The 24,716-nt window shown below is 38.2% G+C and overlaps 1 long non-coding RNA gene across 1 annotated transcript in view; it reads right to left on the bottom strand.

Moving 5' to 3' along the window:
• The window catches only part of LOC116216449, a 394,546-nt gene that overhangs the window by 83,203 nt on the left and 286,627 nt on the right, over positions 1-24,716 (bottom strand). The window contains exon 3 of the long non-coding RNA XR_004159200.1: positions 24,199-24,301. This is a non-coding gene — a long non-coding RNA (uncharacterized LOC116216449). The remainder of the gene's footprint in view (positions 1-24,198; positions 24,302-24,716) is intronic.

The raw sequence follows: 24,716 nt of genomic DNA, 5'->3' as shown, positions 1-24,716 counted from the left end.
GGATGGACAAGAAGAGGAGACTTTACTAGGAGGCAAGGAATAACCCTGATGGCAATGAACGAACTCCTCTCTTGTAAGAAACAGATGGCAGAGAAATACTGCACAGTTCTGGGTGTCCTCTGGATTTTCAAGCAAGTTCTGATGCTGTGTTTGGTTGTTATGAGAAAGTAGAAGGTCATTTTTTACTGCCATTGGGAACATGCCAGTTTTATCAAAGCTACCCTGGGGTATCAGGTAAGTTTGATTGCGAAGGTTTAAATCACCCACAATTTCCTTCTTTTAAAACTCAAAGTGATTATTTCTTTATTTATTTAGAGTGTCCTATTGCATTTTCCTGACAGTTCATCAAAGCTGGTAAGCAAACATCCAGTCTTCAATAAAGGCTAATCTAAAAACCAATCAAGCTCCTTTACAGTAATCACAACTGAAATAATGGGAGCCACTGTCCAAGACAAAAGCTGAAGAAGGCATCCAGCCATGATACCCTTTGGATTTTCACTGAGAAAGGCAAGGATATCTGCATAGAAAAGTCAGATCTTGCTTACTGTTGGAAGCAGCTCTATTTAAGAAAAAGTTGAAACATACCAGAAATCGGGAGACCGAGGAAGCAAGTGAACAAACCAAACAGCAGTCCTTCAAGACCAAGTCCAAGCAAAACCTGAAAGTTCTTCTTCCTCCTAGTGCATAAGTTCTTCCAACGAGGAAGCAGGCATAAGGAACATGAAATAAAGAACATGAAATCTGATCCTTGGGAACCTCAAAATAAGACTCTTGACCCAATACAGATGATGAAGAGAGGTATTATAATACAGCTCACTGTGACACTTTTGAACAGTTAGAATAAAAAGCTGTCTGGAATTGTAAAACCAGAAAAGCGGTTACAATGTAAAATTCTGCCACAGTGAAAAGCACTGGCTGTGACATGAAGGAATATCACAGGCAAAAGGTGGACTGAGAGAACAACTCACAGATCTATAGAAATACTTCACTTCCATCAGTGAAGATCTGCAGCCTGTTAACTTGCAGGCACAAAGCTCCAGAGCACAAAAATCAGCCAGACAGCTATGGAATAGACTTGAAGAGTTCTGTTTCAAGATTCTGAATTTGGTTACTGAATTTATCATCTATGGAAATTCCCAGGATCACAGACTCTTGGCAGAAGGAATAGAAATTGCCAAGACACAATCATGAAAAGACTGGGAAGCTGGAAAGTCAAAACAAAAGGTGGTTACCTTTGTGGTTCACATCTCAAATGCAAATAGTGAAATAGTGATGTCATCCTTTCTGAATGAAGAAAATAAGTTTTAACACTAACCTGTTAAATTCACCTCAAAGGTAGAAAAAGGAGAACCTGAGGTAGGCATTAGTAGAGAATGAAATGGTGATTGCCATTGGCATTTTGGAACAAATAGTGTAGTGCATACTGCACTTCAACCAAGGACACACCCTGAATTTCTACATGTAAATAACGCCATGATTATTCTTCATTTACAACTAACAGCATTTTGCATGTCTTTTATTCTAAAGCAAGTGACAGGCTTTTCAATGGCTCAGGCAAAGTTGGCAGTCAATTCTCCTAAAACAACAGATGGGATAGGGCTACTTCTGCCTGCCACAGAAAAGTGGGGAATTGCAGTAGAGAGATGTAGAGGATCCATGCTGCTAATCTTGCTGCCTCCAGGGACTGATTCTAGTCAACTATCACAGCTGCTGGGGCTGGGCATTCTACCAATAGTTTCCACTCCTACTTTAGGGGCAGCAGCAGCTTCAGTCAACCTGTCTTTCCCAGTCCTAATATGGAAAAAATTGGTGGGAGGGAGTGGGGAGTTAATGCACTTTGTCTTCCCAGTAGCCTGCTACCTTAGGAAATTTCTGCTTTGGCTATGCTTACAGCAAGTCCAGTTTGTTGCTGAAAGCTGAAGACTCAGTTTAACATTGCTTCTTCTGCATTCTTGGAAGACTCAGCAGTGTCTACCAGCGTCCATCTTCTGAGAGCCGGGAGACTTGACTCTATATGCAGAAAATTCACTTTGTGTCAGTTTTAATTCTGTCTCCAGAGACATCGATATAATATAGCTCCCCCTAAAAACCAAACCGTTTTCCTATAATGACCAACAATTTTTATAACACACTCTCCAAATTGTGCTGTTCAAACTCCTTATGAAAAAGCTTTTGTGTTTTTACATCAAATTCTTGATGTAAATGGCTATTGTGAGATTTTTCTATACGCTGGTGCAACATAAGAGTTATCAGTGTGCCAAGGTTGAGTCTGAATAATGTTTGATCAGGAAGAGCTGTAGAGTAAATAATAGATTTAAAAACAGGAACAGCTTTGAAGTCTGTATTGGCAGTCACTCATTGTACAGTAACATCAGAACATGCACTGCATCAATATTGGCAGATAATACTAAAATTTCAGTAAATATTTGTGTTTGAGGCTAGAGTTATTAAAATCGTACGCAGGTATTTTTGTTACAGCTTTTCTAACAGATTATACCAGGGTTGGCTAATTCATGTAGTGTGGCTTGGAATGACAGAAAAGAAAAAAGCAATACAATAACTTCATTCAACATAAAATCGTACTTTGATTATAATGACACTTTATGTCCAACATCATAGCCTACTTCATTCCATTTTTTTTATTACAAACGTCTGAAACTTTGGTAAGAGGAAAGATGTTCAGCAGTGTTTTCTAAGTTCAGCCCCCTTTTCCACTTGCAAAGTTTCACTGTACCCTCATGAGAGTCACTTTGTGTTTCAGTGCTTTTTGGCTCCCAGGATATAAAATAATGACCTCGTGATACCCAACAGACCTACTATCTTAGCACAGCTCACTCAAGATTCTGGAGTACTGCAGTGTTTCAGGAGAAAGATGGCTTATCTATGAACAATTTTGTATTTACATTTTCTCTTTCAAATTTGTCTCTTGAACATTTGTCCTTTCTTTTCCAGTTCTAACTTCCTGCATTTTGTTTTGCTTCATGTTATGCTGCATTTTCCAGTACAGTCTTCTTTACCTTCAGACACTTTCCTATATCATGCAACTCTGAGGAGGTCTCTCTCTGTATTTGTTTTCTCTGCCATTCTTTCTTTGCCTATACTACTACCAGGTTCTCTAAGATTGAGGGGTAGCTATTCCCAAACTTCCCCATATCTTTGCATCTCCTTTCCTATTATACTTTCCTTTCCTGTCTGTGTACCTCTTCCCCTTGTGAGAGAATTTGCTTCCCCTACAGAGCCCTGCACCATTAAGTATTCACTGATGAGGAGGTAGGGAAATTTGAAGTACAAGCTGACAGACAACTTCTATTCAGGATACATGCTGTCCTTTAGCTACGTGCAAAACATCACAGTGAAAGAACACATCTGACAGAACTGAAGAGACAAATTCCAAATATGTAGACATCAACAAAGGGACATTTCCTGATAAATCAAATTCAGAATCTTCTGTCCCATAGAATTTCACTCATTTGCTTTTGGTGAAAAAGCAGTGGGTATTGACATTATTATGAAGAACATTAAGACAAACCTTTTAAATGATCTGATGGACCAACTGGAGGTCTACTCTGTGCTTTTATTCCTCTGTTATATTTTTTTTTCCCTTGCCTTTATGACTCAAACGATACAATGAGCACTTCATGGTAGGGATGGTATGCACCTGGAATAAGCAGTTCACCAGTGATCAGTGCAAAAAAGATGCTATCCTTGCAGAGGCCTTAAAGTTGCAACAGGTTAAACCACAGGAAGCTTCACAGGTTAAATTGTACATCTTGGGCCCAACTAAGAAACGGATGCAAAGCCACACCTGGTTTGAGGGCTGAGGGTCTGTGAGCCAATGGCTCCCAGTTGTTTTTTAACTTGTCCTGCGCAGTGGGCCTTGAAAGAGTGCTAGGTCAGAGGTGACCAGTTGTATCCATATCTCTGACTATATCTGAGTGTAATTTTACCTAAATACATGTTAATTCATAGGATAGAATCATTTTTCCATAGGTTGGAAAAAACCTCTAAGATCTCCAAATTCAACCACCAACTCATTATGACCATGCCCCTAAACCATGTCCCTAAGTGCCACATCTCCATGTTTCTTTAACATTTCCAAGGATTGTGATTCCACCAACTCCCTGTGCAGCCTGTTCCAATGCTTCACCACTCTTTTGGAGGAGAAATTTCTCCTAATATTCAAGCTGAACCTCTTCTGGCACAGCTTGAAGCTGTTCCCTCTCATCCTATCACTGTTACCAAGGGAAAGAGGCCAACAACCACTTTACTGTAACCTCCCTTCAGGTAGTTGTAGAGAGACTCCTCCGAGCCTCCTCCAGATTAGACAATCCCAGTTCCCTCACCTGCTTCCCATCTTCTTCTGTGCTCCAGACCCCTCACAGCTTTGCTGCCCTTCTCTGGACATGCTCCAGGGCCTCAGTGTTTTTGTTGTAGTGAGAGGCCCAAAATTGAACATAGCACTTGAGGTACAGCCTCACTAGTGCTAAGTAAAAAGGACAAAGTCAAAGCTCCTGCAAAGCTACAGAACAGGGCTGGTCAAAGTTCAGGTGCCTAAGACTCATTCCTTTTCTCTTCAGTGCAAGCTGCACTGAAACCTTTAATGTTTCAAAAGTGATTATTTTGGTATGATCACTATTTCTGTTGTATGTATAAGTTCTCCCAGTCTGTTCTTCTCTTGCTGTACTCGTTTTCCCTTATTGATGCATGCTTACACCAATCTTTCCTTTCTCTGCTCACTGTTTTCCACACTGCTTCCTTTTTATTTCCCCCCATGGTTTGAATTTTATGATTAGTCCCTTCATGTTTCAGTGCCCTTTCTGAGATGACACAGGAAAGCAATTCAGAAAAAGAGCAATAATTAGTTTATATCTTTAACTGCATACCAAATGTCAGATTATTCCTTGGAGGATGGCAGCAAACATGAAAAGAAAAACTCCCCAAAGTTCTCAAAGTTCTCTGCTTTTTCTAGACCATTTCAATATACAGCACAGTAAAGGAGATTACTAGAAGTTGTTCTGAAAGTGGAAGTCAATTCCCAACCAGAAAAATAGAAAAGAATATCAATTCTGGCAAGTTAAATTTAATAAGCCCAGCCAAAGAAGATTTTGAAGAGCAATTTGCTAACAGCATAAAACTAATAATAAAATGTTTTTTAAGCACATGAGAAACAGGAAGTCAGCCAGAAAGTCTGTAGGGCTGATAAGTAATTGGGGTACGAAAGGAGAGCTGAAATAAGATTGTACACCAGCAAAGTGAGAAGAATTCTATACATAGGTGTTCCGAAGAACTTTTGGAGGTTCCTATGATAAAACCTTTCTTTAAAGGCTATGTCTACGTCTGAAAACACAGATAGAAAATAGGTTTAAATTAAAAAAACAAAAAAAAAACAAAACAAAAAAAAGACAAAAAAAAAAAAACAGCCACAAACAAACCAACAAACCAACCCCCACAACCATCCCAACTCAGCATCTCACAAATTTTAGACCTATCAATGTTTCATATTTCATGCACCTCCTCTGCAACTCACAGTACTGACAAATTTAAACATTCCAGTTTTTAAGCCCCAAATCATGAATTTATGAGATGTGCAATTACTACTTCTTTCACTTTGTTCATTGAAGACAAGTAAGAAGGAGAATAATAAGGTTTTTTGCTCTCACTTGTTATGCTAAGAGAAGTTGAATTAGTTTGACAGGTAAAAACATAAATGAAGAACTCCCATATTAAAAACCTATCAGAATTAAATTCACATATGTTTGTGAGCATCTGGACAAATTCCAGAAGCCAACAGCATTTTGCTTTTTCTTTGACATGCATAGTAGGCTCATGAAAATGCCATGTAATTAACTTAGTATAAAAGGGACAAAACGGCGAAGAGAACAACAAAGATAATTTGTCATCATGATTTTCATTAAAAAACCTACAGTATTACAGCACTTAATTTCAGCAGTACTTTGCCCTGATTACTGCCTGTCAGATAGTATATGGGAATCCAACAGGATATTTGAATGGAGAGCGTTTGCAGAATCTCATCCAGCATCTGCAGTAGGAAAGTAAGTAGTTTATCTACATTGACTGTAATTTATCATCTATATTTTTAATATTGCAAAAACTGAAGACTTTGCTCTGATTTTAACTTCTCCTAACACCACTATTTTCTAATAAATGTTATACCAATAAATGTTACACTGATAGTAGCTACCATGTTGTAGTCTTTCTCTTGGACAGGTAGAAACATCAATGGACTTAAAAATCGCAATTGTCATTAATTTGTTAGTTTTGTTTTCCAGCCCGTGTAGATGTTTGCTAAATGGCATTACATTGCACACAAACCTTATTGGCCATGGAAAGAGAGAACCAAGTCTGACTTCAGATTCTGAATTTTCCAGCCATTTATATAGCACTTAGGTCACATTCTTATCTAGCCTTCATATTTTATAATTTCAAAAGGTTTGTCCTGTCAAGCAGATCACTTCGGAGTCTGCAACACATTTTAATGTAATGTCTAAACACTAATCCACTAACATACTAGTGTGGTACTTCAAAATTTGGCAGTTTTAATCACTTTAAATAACCTCTTAGCCTACTGATGCCTCTCTCAATATCCTGTGTTTCCACACACTGTTGATGAAGAGAATTATTTGAGATAATCTGGGCTGTCCTTTATTTCAGATTGTATTTCTTGCATGATGAGCAAAGGATGGACAGCTTAGAGAAGGGAAACATAAAATGCAAGGCATGATATAAACTTCAGTTTCATTTCAGTAACATTTTTCCTTCAAGTTATCTAACTGTATTTTTATAAACAATTTTAACCTTAAGCTTAAGTGTGTTGTTGTAGGATTATTATAGCATTATAGTAATTACTTTGGGCATTTTTGGCCAAAGCAGTGCAAGATTTCAATGCAACACATGTGAAAGCTGTGTTGGTTCACTGTTTTTCCATCTATTCACAGCTTCCTTAAGAGCTATCCCAGCACACAACAGGTATGGGGTTCAAATCTGCTTTGCTTGCATCATTAGGCATAATCACATTATGAGATGACACACACATTTGTTTGGCTCTAAGAAAATACTTAGAGAAGGCCGGTTAAGATGATGGCCTGGCTGCCTTATTAAGAAGAAAAATTCTGAGTTTCTAGTACATTAAGCTATTCATTAAAAACAAAATCTGTCATGTCTCTCCTCTCACTGTGCTCTCTCCTCTTTTTTCTCCTGTTCCCAGCATCCTGATCCTTCTATCATTTCATATTTCCATTCTACCAATATGTTGATCTCTTTTCTTCTCTTTGCTACCCTAATAATTGCTCTTTCTCCTGTTCCTCTTCGGTCTTCCTGTATTGTCTCCTATCTTATTACTATTTAACACAGCCATTCACTGCCAGCTTCTCATTTTATGCCCAGCCATCCTCTCTCTATTTATGTTATTCCTCTTCCAGAAGCATAATGCATGAGAGAAAGCTAACAGCTTTCTCATTCTTCAGTACTTCATGTAAGGAAACCGGGCCATTACACAGTTTTCCAAATCCAGTCCACATCAATGCCCCATTCATAATGTGCCTTTGGAAGCAAGGGAACATCACTTATTTTGAATGTCTCCAAGCTACATAGCTATTCTAGACAAGAACTAACTCTGTGAGTGGTATGCACAATGGTGCCTCCATGGTAAACAGTCAGTCTTGCTCTTCCCTGAAACTCTTTGAGACAGCTGGATGTGTAAAACAAGTTACGGTGGGTCAAGCTTCACAAAAAGTGTTTTCCCCCTCCTCTCTCAGTGTTAGGCTTGACTTTTAAATTATTAAAGCTATTGATCAGAGTACCACTGGGCAAGGCCTGGGGCTTTATAATACAATGATATCACAGGCATGAAAGCATTTCTTTTCTGCTATAGTAGAGCAATAGAACAGAACCTAAAATAACAAGTAGAAAATCTAGCGACGGGACATTACATATTACTCTTTGATTTTTCTTCCTTAGATGTAAAATTCTTTAAATAGGCCAGTATGTAGGCAACCTCTTATTTAACTAGAATTGTGGAAATTGTATCCACTCAGTATGGAAACACATTTAATAGTAACAGCTATTTATTTCAACTGACTTTTTCTTCCGATCAATAGGTATAACCTCCCAGGTATTGACTATAATCTATATATTTAAAAATAACAGCAATTACTGCTAAAAGACTGAATAGCTGCTTATAATGGAAAATATACACATTATGAGAGGAGTTATTCAAAGTATATGCATTCTGCAGTACAGAAAATCTATTACTACACACAAAATAACAAGCTACTTCATGTTTCTAGTCAGAGCACCAGGATAGTCTGTGATTGATTAACTAGAGCACAAGTAAAATTATGATTGTGATGTACCAAAGTGCCACCACTGTTATTTCTACATTTCCTGTGTTTTGCTTAAAAGAATTAGTCCAAGAGGAAGGTGGTTGGATGTTTGCTTATATTTAGACATTATTTATGAAATATTAGCCATTACCACAGGGCCTGTACAAGGACAGTACTATCTGTGCCTAGTGCTTACTATTACTTAGTTCATAGAATGACTTAGGTTGGAAGGAACCTCAAAGATCACCCAGTTCTAACCTGGTTGGCAGCCACTAGATCAGGCTGCCTGGGGCCCCATACGACCTGACTTTGAGCACTTTCATGGGTGGAGTATCCACAATTTCTCTGGGCAACTCGTTCCAGTGCCTCACCATGCTCTGAGTAAAAAATTTCCTCCTAATACCTAATATAAATCTTCCCTCTTTTAGTTTTAAACCATTCCCCCCTGTTGTATCACTGTCAGTCAGTTTGTCTCCTGTTTCTAAGCTCCCTACAAGTACTGGAAGGCCGTAATGAGGTCTCCCTGCAACCTTCTCTTCTCCAGGCTGAGTCCAACTCTTGAACCTTTCTTCATAAGAAAGGTGCTCCAGATCTCTGATAAACTCTGTGGCCTCTTCTGGATCCACTCCAACAGCTCCACAGCTTTCTTGGAGACTCCAGACCCAAACATAGTTGGCTATAAAACTTAAGGTAACATCTGACACAGAAACTCAATGGAAATCAAGCCATCTGTATATGACCCTTTCCTTGAGGACAAGTAATTGGATAAGTTACACTGACATGTGTTTGGATGCCTCATTTTCAGTATTTTCGTGAGTGACCAAACTCTATGGGTGTTTCAGAAGGAACTTTCCTACTTTATGTCCATGCAAATGTTGGGAGCGTGTAACAAGCATGCAAAAACAAAGGTGATTTATTTTGCTGTGGTCATGAATTCACAAAACAAGAAGTTTGGGCCAGGTATTCATATTATCCTAGAAAAAGCAGGTGGAGAACCTCATGGGGTAACACAGCTGCTTGTAGATTCACGGGTTACAATTTATGGAGCACAGCCATGAGCACTATAAGCCCCAAACGAAGCAATGCTGACTGAACACAAGCAGGGCTGAGCAGAACAGACACTCATCCTCCAGCTTAGCTAATCGGGTTTCTCTACGTAGAGCACAAGTCCATAAATCTCTGCACAGACGACATGCTCAGCAGGGAACTAAGTGGCTGACAAAGAGCTGAATGGAAGCACCCCACGGGATAACCAGTGTATCTACTCTGAGTTATATGTGGGTACAGCAGGGCAAAGGCAGCATCATCTCCTGCCAGGGGTCGTATTAGCAACTGTGATGGAATTTTTTTCTCCGGAAATGCTCAATAGATGTCCCATTTCAAAAGATATTTAAGCAAACATAGAGATGCACCTTTATGACATTAATGGAGGCTGGGATTTTCATTAACATTTTATAATGCTAATTGCCCACTTTCCTGAAAGAAGAATAACGGTAACACACAGAAAGAAGTAATTTTCCTAAAGGTATAGTGATCAAGCAGGATAAAAACATCCAGATATAGACTAAGTGCTTGGGGTGCTTCCTGGCCTAAATTGCAGTATCACATCTAATATCCTGGATGCAGAAGACATTTAAAGGACAGAAACGATGGTCATAAAAAAAAAAGTACTGAAATGACTATTCAATTCCATTCTGTGGCAGAAATTGTGATGTTGGTTATTATTGGCCTTTCATCCTTCAGCAAATGTCTTTGAAATACCACTTCTAACTTGACTGATGTGCCTCTGAAATAGTTTCTTAAATCCGAATGCCTCCGTTACCAATGTACAGTGGAGATCCCTTCAGAGTTTCTGTTTTTTAACCAGTTTTATTTCTTAGTGTTTTCTTTCTCAATGCTCTCTCTCCTGTGGTTAAGATTTAGAAATACTTCCTAGTGTATCTATATAAGAACACAAGGCTCCAAATATATTTTCTCTCAGTGATTTTATTCACTGAGAGACTCACTGATAGTATTTTATTTAAAAGTTCAGTGAGATTAATTCTCATAATGGACTTCCGTTCTGAGAAAGTACATTTCTGCCTCTACTTTTGTTAATCCTACTAATAAAGGCTAGTGTCATTTACAGGTAGGGAATTTAAAGAGTCATATTTTGATGATGATGATTTGCAGAAAAGAAAGTATTTTATTTTTTCTGTGACAATGCTGCTGCACTCCTTTTATGCTAAGGATATTAGAAGGCAGATAATCAACTTGGATACTGCAACAACAGATTTTTGATTCTGAAGGATAGAAAGAGACCAATTAGTCCCATGCAACATTTAGGTTTCTCCTCAGGTGTACAGACTGTGCCACCTCCTCCATGTACATAACTTCTCTTTTGAAGGTATCATCATAGATTCCCTAGTAAATTACCAAACTAAATTCCTTGGGCCTTTCCATAGCTGGGATTACGCAGCATTAGTTATCTACTGCCAGGTTAAGCTCTTTGAGCTGCTGAGGGCATCTCCTAGTAAACTCTTATCTCCCTAACTGGTTGACTTAGAGACTACGCTGCACTCCAAAGCAAACTTCTGTCTGCCATATAGCAAATATTTGACAAATCATCACTGATTTCTATTTACTTAAATAAAGTAACAATCAATTAATGTGAAGAAAAAAACCACCCCAACATCCTAGCCACTACTACTGCGTTTTCTAGTGTGCAAAGTATCTCAGACTAAGGGAATAGCCAGCATTCCCTTTATATGCAACAGCTGGTTTTGCGCACTGGTTTGACAACATTACTCCTCCGTTTTCCCTTCTCTGCCTGTAGTTGTGCCTGTAGGCGCACTAAAATGCGTGAGGCAAAATCTGTTTATTTTAAGTGGTTCAAACTGTGGGTCTGAGCTGGTCTGGCTTAGTTTGCAAGTTTCAGGCTAAGGAGCAATCACACAAAGCACTCTGTGAGCAAACCCTCAGGGGCAACAAGCTGAGGTGTAGTAATGGCATTAGAAAGCAGAAATGACACTAACCAGAACAGCTGGATCCTAGAAGGTGTCATCCTGCTCCAGCTGTAAAACTTATGCCTCAGTGATCATTAGGTGTGGGAAAAGATAATCACAAAGCAGAGATATGACGGGAAATTTCTGTAAATGTCTTCAAAAAAGTTAAAATATGTTACTTCTATCAATTTGTTATATGCTGTCATTTGATTAAAAAAATTGACAGCTCATAAACAGCCTAACTCTTGTAAGTATAGAAAGCAAAAATTTCTTTTATCTACATAATCCTCAAATAAATAAACTACTTTTTTTTTTCTCTCTGGTGTAAGTTCATCAACTTAGACTTCTTCCTAGCTTTTGGCATTAAAAACTCTTCTAACATCAGTAACTAAATCTATCCCTATATGTTGTTCTTGTACTGACATAAGTTTTCAGCAAAGATTTAGGCCAGAGAAAACAATATTTTCAGTACTTAACCATAAGCACCTCTATGTGCAATTTATAATTAAAAACCTCAAGTCAATAGCATGTCATAAAATCCAATCATTTGATAGACTTTTTTTTTCCAGCCTCCAAGCAAACTACAGTGGTTCCCTTCCCTCCAATGCATGCTCAGTTGTACTACTCAAGGGGCTACTCCACAAAGCAGATGAGCATATCTATCTGCTTTATAAAGGACCTTGAGAGTAAAAAGGAGATGGGTAACTTTCCTAGGTGACCGAACCAGTTCAGTGTTCAGTAAAAAAAAAACCACTGTACAAGCACAATGTGATGAAAAGGGGCAGAGACAGCTGAAAGGCTGTGGGCGGTTACCTATGGACAACTTGTGCCACCAAGAACAATACCCATGGAAGGCTAAATTGGTGTTGGGCACAAGTCCTGCACCCCGCTCAGAACTGTCATAGAATCACTAAGGCTGGAAAAGACCTCTAAGATCATTTAGTACAACCATCAACCCATCACCAACGTGCCCACTGTGTCCGTCAGTGCCAACTATCAACTAGAATTGATTAATTTGCATTCATAGTAAAATATATATAGTAAAAAGTTAAATAGTAAACATAATAATTAAATACTAATTATATGATCCTTAATTTAATAGTCATTTAAAACTTTTATCAAGTAAAAGGAATACTCATATATAATAATGTATTTTAACATCTTTAAAGAACTTAATCTAGAAATACAACAGGAATTCTTATGCAAGGAAACAGACCTTTATGATTCAGTGCAGTTTGCCTGTTGAATTATTGAAGTATGCCAGAATATCACCCAGACTTCTCAGAATTACTCATGAAAGACATCAACTTGTTGTGCAAATACACAAACACGCGGTGTCAGACATAAGACATGTTAATCTAACATTGACTTAAAGCTGTTTTATTTTCTGGACTTCACATTGAGGGCTGCAGGTATTTCTCCTCCTTCTCAATGCTACACCAGAGCTCGGAGCAGAAGATCAGTCAGGGTGCTCCTAGATTCTTCTAGATTGCACCACAATATGGATTTATATGTTAAAAGTGTATGGCACCACTTCTGAAGTCATGTGTGGCGTATTAGCACATAGGGGACTGGAGAAGAACTAAGAGAGATTGCTGCCAGTGCCAGCCCTTACAAAGGAGAAGCCGTGTTGTCAGAAATGAGGCTCTGGAAGAGGTTCAGTCATCCCATCAGCATAACCTGTGCTGTGCTGTAGGAACAGTGATTGTGCCTGTAAAGTTTCAACTGCGACCATTTAAAGACACCCACGTCAGACATAAACAAGGTTCTGCACACTTAAAAATTGTCTGCTTCTTCCAGATACATTGGTCAGCACAATAAAAGATGATGCCTCTTGCCTTCAAACCCACTTCTCTTATTTTCCATTTGTTTATAATTAAAAACATCAGTTTGAAGCAAAGAAAAAAATCTTTTCACATCCAAAAAGAAAAATCACACACAATCTGAATCAAAGGAAGGAATTGTATGCCTCTTCCAGCAGATATGAATATGAGAAAGCTAAGAATTGTAATTTAAGTTGTACCTCTTACTATTTTCCAGAGCAAAATACAAATTGTCTGAGTGGCTGCAATTATTTAAGCAAAGCCGAGGGTGGGATCTCTGGGTCTCACTTTTAAACGGAGAAACATTAAATTCTGGAAGGGTTAAAGCTACAGAAAGTTGCTGCCACATGGCACAGTACTGATCTAGCTTTACAAGTAAGTGATGGGGAGCACAGGTGCAACAGACTGAAATGCTGTTTTTCATCACTCAGCGGGCAGTATTTAAGAACAGTGGAAGAAAAGGATGTGTTCCAGCCAACGGCAGAAGAGCTGCTGTATTGATTTTAGAGATTGATATGACATCTGGACAAAGATTTTAACAACAGAAACGGTAACACTGATCTTAGCAGGCATTATCATCTATGAGAAAACATTGTGGAAGCCTTTCTCGCTATTATTTTATTAAACAGTAGTTTAACAAAGAAGTTTCATGCCTGATCGTTTTGTTCCAAGTACTTAACGACAAGCAAAGCTCTGAAAGATCTCTCTCATCATCCTTCTCGACTCCAATTTCTCATGCAGACTGAGGATATTCAGGTTTTAATATTAAATAATTTACTCACAGTGCTCTCGTGCTATTTTTCCTCCTTCGCAAAAAGGTATTTTTTGATACATGGCTGAAGAGCCAATCCACAAAGTTGTCTTCTGAACACAGCAGCTCAACGCAACACACAGTCGTGGAATTATTCCTCTCGATACACTCACAGGAATGAATTGGTAACGCTCTGCATATTGTTCTGAGCATAATGGGAAATGCCATCCAAGCCGGCAAGGGTGTAAAACTCTTTTTCCTGATTGGCTGCTCATCCCAAACTGCCTGGCAAAGGTTTGAAATATGCAATGCAGGGAAGTGATATTCTGTGGCATTCATTCAATTTACCTGCACTGCACTCCAGGGAGCCATGCTATTAAACAACAGCTCCAGCGGGTCAATAAAGTTAACTTAATTAAATTGCTTTCCCTCCCACTTCTCCAACTAGCAAGATTTAGGGCACAGGGACACAGCACTGCTTATAAATAAAAGGATGATTTAGTTAATCATTTGATGAAGAAAGACATATTTTTGTCAATAATTCTATGCACAAAGCAGGAAACTACTTGAAATTAAAAATAATCATGCAGGATAAGGGAAGAGATAATACCTACTAATGAATAGCCATTAATATATTTTTTAAGCCACATCAAATAAATCCACTACTTAAAAGTTAAAACTTAGCAACAGCAGTTTTTGCTCCATGAAACTGAATGTACATTTGCTTAAGAGTAACATTATGAAACATACCATCATCGTTACAAGCATAATGAATATACATTCTTAGTTTGCTAGGAACTGATCCAGTCTCTTTCTGGTCATTTTGCTACGTACACTCTCAGTCTTGACAGTCATCTTTTGGGTCTCTCTAGTCTATTTTTTTCCATGCCAGTACACAAAAAATATCACCAATAACTAAGGCTAACAAACATAAAAGTTGAGGCAATGTATACAGATAATTTGAAACCTCATCACACATTCAAAAACCTCTAAGGTTGTCTACGTGATGCTGGATGTTTTGAAAAGCTACAGTTAAAACTGGGGTAGCTGTTTCTCAAAATTGATAGTTAGGTATTCTTGCTCATTTTTCCTCAGGAACTCTACTGCTTGCTCATGGAGAATACAGACATGAGTTTTGTCAGGGACTGTGCTGATACTGCATGTGCACTCTGTGCTCTGTCCCGTAAGTGTCCCTAGTGCCCCAGATTTCCCTTTGCACATGCTGAGCTAAGGCATGCTAAGCATTAGCAGCTAGATCCTTTAAATATTTCTTTTGCATTGTTTGTAAGAAGATGGGGAATTTTGTGCATCTTTGCCTCCAGAATCTTTACAGTTTCCTATGGAGGTCTTGGAGCTGGCCAGAGCTCCTACAAGCAAGCAAAGAGAAAGTGACACTTGTAAATGCACATAGGCACAGTTTAACTTAGGAAATATGAAAATACACGAGGCAGAAAAACATCCCTTTATGCTCTCACAAACAATTTTGACACTACAGGCAGTCTCAATGTCTTGGTCTGTCATAGGGTCTGAGGCTGCCATTTCCTCCTCCAGCTCAAATCCTGTAGTTTTCAGTTCACTGCACCTTGTTCTGCTCAGACCCCATCCATTCAGTTACAGTGGAAGGTGTGATCTCAAGCCAGTGAAATCACCGGTCTCAGCAGCCTTATAGTAGAGTCCTTTCCCTGATTTTCACAAGTTATTTTGCCTCTTACTTCTTCACAACACAGGCTAGAATGGCAGCAGCTTTCCTGCACATCCTTACAGATAGAACAGCATTAGTCATACAGACTCAAACATCAATCCGTAAGAACTCCCACTGAATACTATAAGACAAAACTAAGATTAAACATATTTACTGTGATGATGAGTGTCAGGCTCCAGTTGGTAAGAGCAGCCCTTTGACTACTGGATATTCCAGGATGCGTTATTTCACCAACCCCTTGTCAAATCAAGAGTCCACAAAGCAAAAAATGCATACATAAACATAAAAATTAAAAACTACACTGAGAAATCCAATATAAAGCTCCACCTGTCTCTAGGAGTTATCTGTCAAGGAGACCGTATTTGTTTAAATTAACAACACAATGCAATGGAATGTTTGATGAGGAGGCTTGGCAGCACCAGCAGGTCTGGCGTGACAGATCTTCCCTTTCCCAACAGCGTTTATGCAGATCCCAGGGGTGATGTACTTGACCTCCAGGAGTGTGTATGGGGGGGTGAGGGTGACACTTTGCTGCTCCCTGTGCACCTTCCTGCTGATAGAGCTCAGCCTCAGAAAGAGAGCTCTATTCACAGCATGCAGAAGTGCCAGGAAGGGGAGGGAGGACTCTGTTGTAGGACAACAGTGACCTTTTGGCGAGGATTGAACACATTGTTTGAGTCCTTTATGGGAGTAAAATGGAGAAGAAAAGGGAAGATTCTATTATAAAACAAATAGCAATGAAATTGACACTTTTCTCTTTTTTCTCTTCTTCTTTAATGTCCTATAGCAGTGTAAAATAATTCAGTATTATTATTTTTACTTTTTTTTTTTTTTTCCAATTCAACTCCCTAAGCCTGATGAAGTTGATAAGTCTGGAGAGAGATGGTCTGCACTTTTACTGCAATACATAAACTCAGGAAATAGTAGGAGAACTTCAACCACTAGCAAAATAATAAAAGAGTCACCAGGAATAGTTTACTTATGATAATTAAATGGCTTTGTTTCTTCCTAATGTACCATACTTCTGGTTCTTTGGCCACTTGACAAGACAGGCAAAGAATGTGTCTAATAAATGTTGTTAACTTTTAACTGCTTATTTGCATTACAATACAAAAATAATATTTATGTACAGTTAATTAAACTCTGTTTAGCCAAATCTGTTCTTCAGCCTGACAATATTTGCCATGTCATCATAGAATGTGGAAATCACAGATTGGCACTCCTCCTTAAAAAGTCACCAAACTCATTTGCTCTCTACCTCACATTCCTTGGGCTGTCAGGAATGTGCAGCCCTTTGCCAGAGCCATACACCACAGGCAGGGCTCCAGGGAGCTGGCTGCTGGAGGCAGGGTGTCACAGATGCACACCACAACTCCAGGGATCCCAGTGGCAGCAGTGTGGGTTTCTTCTATTTTTATTTTGTAGGTGCTATGTTAACCTACTCTGCAAGAGATGTGCAGTGACCCTACAGGGGAGGAGAGGAGATGCTGGGGCATGCTCATTCCCTTCACCTACAGAAATGAGAATGGACGTTCACAATGATCCTTCTTACCTTTGCAAACTTAACCTTAATCGGGAAAACAACTGCCTTCCGCTGATACTGGAGAAAAACAGACACCTCTGAAGGCCCACTCAGACCTTGAGTGAACCAGAGTGACCAGTCTTGCCCACCCATTACTCTATACTAACTGGAAGAGGAGCCTGGGATGTTGCTCTCTCTTAGCTTAGGTGCTTCAGATATATTTTGGAAGTTAGAAAGATATAGATCTATGCGATCTTTGAGCACTGGAGGAGAGACTGTGAGGATGAGGGCAGTGACTACAACACCCAGCATGACCTGCCTTCCCATCTCCTTTGTATTGCTGCACACATTCTCTGCAAATGGTACCTGTACAGTGCTGTGGCTCACACAGTTACACTTGCTTGGTAAGGACTGCTTGACTGCCAGTGCCCAGGTGCTACGTGGTTACAGCAGAGCCCCTGGCCAGGCCACGGTCACGTTTCTGTGGAGAATGGCAGGGCTGTGTTGTGGCCTACACATGGCTGCAGGGAAGATGGTGACACCCGTGGGTTAACCACTGAGTGCCAGCAGCACAACTGGGCAATATCCATGCCGGCGCCAAGTCTACGTGAAAAGAAACCCTTCAAATGCAGTGTTAGCACATTTGAGCTGTACAGAATTTCTGCCTTTTTATGTCACGGGCAACTCATATTTCTTATCTGCTTGGAGGCTCCCTAAGACTGAATCTCTCATTCAGCTGTCCCCTCTGCTGTTCCCAAAGCCAGGCTACAGTGACCCTTCATTTCTGTTCATGCATGTATCTGCAAAACTCCAAATTGACAAAGACATGTGTCACAGGTGCTCAGCATCTCTCATGGCCAAGGTCTTTATTTACTATACCTGTCAGCTCAGTCAACTAGCATTCTGTCAGATTGTGCAAGTATACTTCAGCCAATATCAAAATAATATCTATCTGTTCAGCAATATTCCACATTGAGTTACTGCTATGCTGCAGAGAAAGAGAATTGTGATCAGTGCCATTTGTCTACATAACTGCATTCGTTACCAAACAAATGTTGGGTCACAGGCAAATGTTTTTTATTTAGAGTCTACCTACATTCATCTGAATTTTCCTGGGCCTCTTCCCCTAGCAGAGGTTATAATGCCATTTTGCTTCATCCTGCAGAAAGTCTGCTAGAAAGTTGAGAAAGATAGCTGAAAGTAAATCCATTACACTTGATTGAACAGAATTTAACATTAAGGAAATGGAGAGGCACCTGACATTCAAAATTCACTTCTAGGAAGTGAAACAGAGGCTGCATTCATAATTAGCTTCCTTTTTCTTCATATCATATAAATTATATTTGTAAGAAAATACACTGAATTCTGCCAATGGCATGCATGGAATTACATGTATGAAAGATGAAAATGAGCTTTTAATTAGCTCTTTATTAACAGCACTACCAAAAAGGGTTCCAATGCCGTTGCTTGGATTCCATCTTGAATTTAAAAACTGAGACAAAAATATTTACATTCCTATGGTCTTGTCCTGAAATTCATTAAATAAGATTATTTTTTCTTTATGATAATAATCCTGGTTATTTTCACAAAGATATTACACTATATTTTGCCCTTTTTATGCCTGTTAGAATACATTTTGCCTTTTTTATGCCTGTTAGAATAAACAGATCAACACTATGTGTAACACACTTGTTTTCTTAAGCAGAATACTATTTCAATTATTTATTGCCTCTAGTGTTTGCAAATGTTATGTAAAGTAGAGCTGTTTGCTTAAATTTCTGTTGTCTTATAGATAGCCTGGGTAAATACCGATTTATTGCTTTTTAATGCAAGAATATATTTATTTTAAACTGTTTTTCCTCCTATTTTTTGTCATTTATTTTAAACTAGAAACTTTTTTTTTTCAGATTAAATATATATTTTAAAATGGGATTATTAAAAATTAAGTATAATTTTTAAACAATATGCTGTCAAACTTCCATGCATTTATTTACATTAAATAACATGGAGTATTCTGGTATTACATATCTGTTGGCAGTGGTTTACAGAACGGTTTACAGTCACATCACTGAGCTGGGAGAGTTTGAGTGATTGAGGAAACAGCCTCCAACTAAGTGTTAAGCCCAAGGTTGATAGCTGTAGTTTCCCCTGCAGTTGCAGAGAAGATATTTTCTTCATTCAGGCTAGTTCTGCTCAATCGCTCGTCTATGCAAAGCTACCTCTTGAGAGATTACAAAAGCAAAAAAGCTTGTTTTCCAGTGTAGTTAAAACTTCCGAGGCTGAAATCTACTCACTTTAAAACCTTGTATGACAGAGTAAACAAAGAAACTCAACTGTTCTCTTTACTCAGTACAAAGAATGGCTATTTTGACCAACAGATCAGCTTAATTAAATAAAACAAATACACATGTAATAAATGTGAAATGTCAGTAACTGGTTTCTAATACAACAAAAGAGGAGCTTTTATATAACTGCCTAAAGATCACATAGCCTAGCTCCACCTTTCCAAACAGAAGTAGCAAATTCAAAGTAATAGTCAAAATAATCCCATATATAATAGTCTCACGACAGTGATGCAGTGATCAAGGACTTATCCCCCATTGCTGTTTTTACTGTGGGAAGTATGTTGCCTATCAACAACATTGTAAGCAAGGAGAATACAAAGTTAAAGGAAATTAACCACTCTCACTGGGGTCATAATGTACTTCCCAGTCTAGATTATCAAATAAGTGAGGTCACTCACTGTATTATCTACTGCTGCACTGTGGCAGAAAATCAAACCACTTTAATGATACCAGCTGAGAGGAACCAGCACTTTTCCAGGAAACTAATTAAAAAGTAAACATGCAAAAGAAAGACCAGGTGATGATTTCAATTATGTTCCTTTCTTGCTTTTCCCCATGGCAGGGCCATCAAATTGTATCTCAGAGGCTTTTTAAATAACCAAAGCAGACACAGCTCTTCAAATCTGTTGCACACATCAGCATACTAACAATTTCAGTGGCCCTCTTCTGAACCTCTCCGATTCCCAACATCCTTTTCTTAAAGCAAGGACATCAGAACACAGTATTCTAGTATCACTCTGAAGCCAACCTCTCAAACAAAACGACCACCCCCCTTTTATGCTATCCATTTTCTCACTCAGATTACTTATTTGCTCCAATTCATGATTTTTTTTTCCCCACTCAAAGGCTAGGAACTCTTTAGAACACACCTTCCCTTTCCCCCAGTGAAATCTGTATTCTTTAGCCTTAAATTCAGTATTTTACTTTGATAGCTGGCCTGAGGTTACCAAGCAACCCAGGTTGCTTGCTACAGTAAGGTGCCTGGACTCTGTATCATCTGCAAATTTCATGGACAGGGATATTTTGTCAGCTTCCAAGTTGTCTGAAAAATGTTGAAAATGTGTCTGTAAACATTGTTGAAACTCACTGCAAGTGCCCTCCCTCACTTAGGACCCCTGATGCCAATTATTTTCTGTGATAAACTAGATTAGTTGGTTGACATTGTGTAGGGTATTTTTTTTTTTTTAATCAGAACTTTGTGTAGATCAAAGTAGACTATAATGCATACTTTGCCTGGGAATACTGTAGGGTCAAGGCAGTTGAAAGGTGTTGTAATCAGAGGTGAGGGACTTGAGGTAAAACACTCCTCAGTAGAGGAAATTAGAAATTATTCCTTAGTAGAGGGAATTAACCCTGGACCAAACAAGTCACTACTACAGTTCTGCTCTACAAAATCTGACTATCACTATTGCTACCTATGCTCTGAACCAGCCTGTCTTCCTCCACTGATTTTGTTGCATCTGACTCAAAACACAGGGTTCTTTCTTGGTTAACACAGATCAGTTTATGTAAACCCAAATAGAGCCTTTTCCCCTTGCCCTCTCATTTCAAAATGAAAACTTCCTTTTTCTCCTTCCAGGTTGACTCTCTATTTATTTCTTATCTTGTTGAGATGGTAACTCAGTTTTTTTCACAGTGCTGATATGCATGGTGCCACATACAGATTCGGTAATTCAGATATTAGAATTGGATTGACAATGTGGCAAATGCTCTCAGCTTCCTTATGATATGCTTTTTGTGGTAAACAAGACATCTCCAAAATTGCATCTTAGAGACAAATATAGAAGAAGAAATTAAAGCAGTGGTCTCTAGCCTGTCTTTCCTGTTAGTAAAATCCAAGTGAATGTTCAATCAAGTAAACAGGAAGACTCACACAGATAGAAAACCAAACCACACAAAACTACAGAAAATTAGAAGAGAGATTATTCAGTAATAAATAAGGTATTCAGCACTTCTACTTTATGGAAAGAGAGAAATGTAAATTATACGTAAATTATGACACTCTGTTTGTTTCAGACCTCAAAGACACAAAAGTTTTGCTACACGCTTATAGCCAAAATGGCTGAAAAGCAAGCAAGCCAGTAGAAAGACAGAAACTGATTTTGCAATTGTAAAACCATTGGAAAATGAGAAAAATCCTACCATGTCATCTGCTTGTATAGAATGTGAAATTTCAGGTTTGCCATCTACAACTTATATGCCTTAAACGTAATTTCATTAAAAGTAATATGAACTCAAAGTTTCTTATTCTGTATTTTCACTACTTTATGTAAATAGCACATATTTTTTACATCACTTTTTTCCTCTTTTATATTAAATAATGCACTAAATATCTTTTATTCTGGAGACTGTAGGCAGCAAAATTTGCTTAATTATGAAACATGAGGTAATGAATGTATTCTCTTCATCGTTATTTCAGAAATATGCAGAGGCAAGAAGTGATAATGTACTAAAATTTCATTACCAATCATGCATGGGGTGATCAAATATGATTGTCAGGGCTGAGGCAGAATGTAACCAGCCATTCAGTTTTATAAAATCCATTGGGTACACTGAGGAGGAATATATTCCAACAAGAAGTAAATAACATAATATTTACAGCTATATGTAGCTATATGAAACCACAAAGAAAGATGGAGGAATGTTGTAGTGATATGAGACTTTTCATTGCTATTTTGGTGAAGTAGTCTCTCAGAACGGATTTATATATATTCACATATATATTTAATGTATAAATATCTACATATAAAGTCCCCCACTTAAGAAACTAGGATGATTGGACTCCATTACTTAGAAATATTTTTGTGTTTTAAGATATAAGTTCTTAGACACCTTATTCTTTATATATACCTTATATAAGACACCTTATGAGCAAGAAAACTTTAAGTTCTGAGGTTTTCCTTCAACATGTCCTGAACAGAAAGCAGTTTTGCCTACTGCTCCCCTTAACAAACAGTAAGGATACTCTTCCTCCCTCCTCCACAGTAAGTTATTCTTTTTCTTCTCATTTTTCCAATCTGATTAGACCTCTAGACAGATGCTATCCTCAGATGTTATTGTTCCCAGCACTTTCCAGATGTTTCCCTTTCCCTAAGTTTACTCAGGTTTCTCAACTTCTGTACAAACTCCACTATTTTTGAGAGATACCATCATGATATTTGTCTCAGAGTTTTCATCTTGGACTTTGCTCAGATTGAGTAACTTCTGGTTACTTTGAAAGGCTTTAATGGTTTTGAAAGAAGGATTTCCTATTGTTCCATGATGATAGAAGTGAGGGATCAGAGCAGCTCTTCTTCCCATTTCCTTCCATATTCACAAGACAGTCCAGAAATTGTAACAATAATGGGCGAAATAATTTCAAAGACCTTTTTCAAGGTTTGAGCTTCTCACTTTACATAGAATAGCAACAGTATGATGTATCAAGACTGCACAGGCATGAGAAGGTTTAAAGGCAGGTATAAATTTAGTAGAATGCAACAGAATATGAGAAAGACAACGCGGAGCAGGAAGAAGAAAGCAAGTCTGGTATTGCTGCAATATAGATAATATTATGTAATAATATGCAATACTATGTAAACAATTTTTTTTTCTGGTATAACCAAGGTAGACTGCATTGTGTAAGGTACTGATTTTAGTCAGGTGTTAGGAAGTTTATGACATACAAAATCATAAAGCTAGGAAAAGATCATCAAGATCATCCAGTACGACCACCAACCCACCTTCAACATGCCCACTAACCATTTCCCTCAGTGCCACATCCACATGGCTCTTGAATACCTCCTAGGATAGTGATGCCATCACCTCCCTGTTCCAAAGCATTACTACTTTTTCTGAAAAGAATTTTTTCCTAATATCCAACACAAACCTACCTTGGTGTACTTTGAGGACATTACCTATAATCCTATCAGATGTAGTACAAGTCTGAGACTAAGATGTTTTAACTTTTCAGAAGACCAAGACATGCAGAGAGACTAGGGGAGATTAAATGGGCAAAGAAAGCTTACAGCCACTGTTATTGTCAGAAATATGCCCAGTTGGTTGGATCTGAAAACGATCCACTGGAATCTTAATGTTCAGTACCAAAGATCTCAGTGTCTTGCGCATCAGAAGAGTCACAGAAGAAACCACTACTAGAACTTCAGGTGAAGAAGCTCAAGTCTCAAGTGCCAACTTATATTGTAAGGTTTAGAAGAAGTTATTGTTGCTATGTTCCTCATACATTTCTGCTCTTAAAACGTATTGAGTTTGCCCAATTTTATGATCTGAAGTAGCAGTATAATTTGGGGCAAAGGAAAATTATATGCAAGAACTCTCTTAGGTATCCATGCAAACTCCAGTGAACTTTAGGGTCTCATTTGCCAAAATGAATAACATTTATAGACTCCCAAGGTGAAGAACACAATTGCAAAAAGATAAGCATTTCCTGACACTGATACTACAATTCTGTTCCCAGAAATGAGGATTTAACCACATCCTATTGTGAGGAGAAAATGCTAAAACATCCAGAGATACGAGTATAGTATCGCTGGTACAAGTTGGAATGAGGTGATTCAGAATTTCATCTCTGCTATATCTGTTTATTTATGCTGATAGATTTCATTCAAACTTTCACACTATACAATTCACAGTCATGCACTTTGCACAGAAAATGAGCATGGTCATTCATATAATAAACACAGAGATGAAATACAAGTTAGGGAGAAAACAAAACTTGAAATGGAAAACTTACTTGTCAGAAGACCAGTGATATTTTTTAAAACTTGTGGTTGTTGGTGAGTTTTTGCAGTCACTCTGTGGTTTCAAGGACGAAATCTAAAGATGTTGAGTATGTTCTGAAAAGAAGAATAATCAAGGACTTAGTAATCATTTCAGCTGTCAAAATATTACAACAAAATTTCTCTAAAATAATGTACTTTTTTAAACGTGGTTCTTCATCCAAAAAATAGTCTTTGATCCTATCATTGAATCTGCAGAGTTTACGGACTTCTACAACACAAACTGCTCAGATCAGACTTCCTGAGGTACACAGAATAAACAGTGCGCAAGAAATCAGAACAATGAGAAGAGTAATTACTTAATTTCTTTTCTGGCATATCTCCATTTCTAAACTGTTTGAAGTGTAAGGAAATAGCAAAAATTAAAGAGATCAGTCTCCTTTCTGGTTTAATAAACCCATATGCTGAAGTAATGACTTTCTTAAACAGGCCCATAAAATCATGTCCCTAATGTCTTTCAAACCATTGTCTA

This window comes from Meleagris gallopavo, chromosome 3, assembly GCF_000146605.3.
Source record: "Meleagris gallopavo isolate NT-WF06-2002-E0010 breed Aviagen turkey brand Nicholas breeding stock chromosome 3, Turkey_5.1, whole genome shotgun sequence".
In the NCBI taxonomy this organism is placed as follows: domain Eukaryota; kingdom Metazoa; phylum Chordata; class Aves; order Galliformes; family Phasianidae; genus Meleagris; species Meleagris gallopavo.
This window is presented reverse-complemented; position numbering and strand designations above follow the sequence as displayed.